The following is a 2,089-nucleotide window of genomic DNA, read 5'->3' as shown; positions in this document are numbered from 1 at the left end:
CTCAGTCTGTCACTGAGCATTTGAACTTTGAGGAGGTAGGAAATGTCAAGCAGGCAGGCTCTACTGTAACAGAAAGTTATTTGTTCTTTAGAGCTGTTGTTTTTCCTTCTTTCCCCTTGAGGCTCCTGCCCACTCAGATTACAACAAAATAAATAAGCTTGTACTACTGAACTAGCACACATACTGTAATTTTTTTCCCTGACTGTGTGACATCACTGATGTAAAAAATAAAATCCATTGGTTTTCATGGGCTGAGGCAAACAATGGAAATTTGATGTAATATAGAGGAGAGAAACATTACATCAATAGAAATGCTTGTTTGGCAGCATAAATATGCATCCGGAGTATGCTACAGTCTGGGTTTGATTTCCTCTCCTGGATGACATTTCCCTGAATGGGGTTTTGAGGGCTGGGCACTGGGGGGTGGCAGGCTGATGTTTAGGGCATTTAGCAGTGTGTGATGATGATTCTGGTGACAGTGGGTTATAGTTGTAGTTGTCTTCTCAGCTCTGCATCAGAATGTCCTGAGGAGGTCATTGCATCACCCTAGTGTGGTCTCAACCATCTGGAGTGGAGAGACCTGAGGATGGTGGATGGGCTTCTCCCAGATTCTGACTCAGGTGGCCTGGGCATCCCACTCCCTCTAGTCAGTTACCCATGTTATGTGGCATTTACATAGCCTCCACCCCTTCTTTGGAAGTAGCTGGGCCACGTGCTCCCCACCTACCAGCTGAACAGTTGTAAATTGGAGGTCAGGGAGTCAACCAAAGGCTGCACTGAGATCTGGGTCTGACTTCTAAGCCTTTTCCTTCTACATAGGTCATGTATGGCTCCTTCCTTCTCCGCCCAGTGCTGTTTGCTTCCTGACCCTAGGCTTTGCTTACTCCAGAGGGCTGGTGCTATAAAGAAGACAGAAGGCATTTGTTGTAACTGCAAGTTACTAAATGCAATATTAAGTTTGGAGGCAATTTCAGGCCCGATCCTGACTTTGAAAAGCCTGGCTAATCCACTTGTGTCACAAACACACACTTCTGCTGTCCACCCTCCTCATGTATCCCCTTTTACTCAAGTGGCTTGTGAACTGCAGACGAGGGGTTGCAGATCTGTGGGTCTGGCCCGTGGCAGCCAGCCCCAGGACGTGTCCACATGGGGTTCTGTGCATGGGTTATGTCTGGTGGGAAGTTTTCACGATGTGTTATCCAGTTAAGAGTTCCAACGGTATAAGCTACATTTTAGCGGAATATTACTTTGGGTGCCCGCTCTAGACCAGGCCTTGGTTTTGGTGCCTGGGAAAGAGAGGAGAACCCCATCACTAAGTGTCTGCCCGTGCAGAACTGACTTTCTGGTGGAGAGATTTCCTAATAAAGTCCTTGATGTGGACCTCTGTCATCCAATCTCTCTCTCCTTGGCTTGGATCTTCTTCGTCTTCTCACTCTTGATGCCCAGCATAGTGTGTGTGTGTGTGTGTGTGTGTGTGTGTGTGTGTTTGCTGTTGTTGTCACTTAGGCTGATGTGGCAAACCCTACTTCCCTAGGTCCCAGTTGTCTTTCTATTGCAATCTCAGTTGTTACTTCGTCCTGCTCTGGATAAGTTAGAATCAAGTAGCCACACATTACCCTTGTTTTGGGTCATGTTTGCCACCCATTCTGGACTCTGGATCTTTAACTAAGAGCCCAGGTCTGCTTTGTGTGTATATCCCCAGGCCCAGTAGAGCGCCTTGGAAAAAGATGCATTCTGCATACTTGCACTTAGAGTACAGAGCGCCTTGGGGAAAGGACGTAGGGTATACTTGCACTTAAAGTACTGATCCCTGGAACATGGTGGTATCTTATGGGAATTGCTTTATGGGAAGAAATGGTGCTGGGTTGGAAAGAGGATGCTCCACTCCTGCAATTTAGTCATCCTTGGTGAAAAACAACATGAATACTTCTGAATAGAGGTGCTGGGCTAGCATGGAAGTAGCAAGGATGAAAGAAAGGTGCCATGGCACATTCTAGAAAGAGTCTTTGAAGGGAGGAGACAATTATTTTATACCAGTGGTTCTGACAGGTAGTCACAGAGCAAGGGGAACATGGCCCTCCCTATTCAT

This window comes from Perognathus longimembris, unplaced genomic scaffold (genome assembly GCF_023159225.1).
Source record: "Perognathus longimembris pacificus isolate PPM17 unplaced genomic scaffold, ASM2315922v1 HiC_scaffold_5827, whole genome shotgun sequence".
Lineage (NCBI taxonomy): Eukaryota > Metazoa > Chordata > Mammalia > Rodentia > Heteromyidae > Perognathus > Perognathus longimembris.
The sequence above is the reverse complement of the archived record's forward strand: the minus strand, read 5'-3'. Positions refer to the sequence as shown.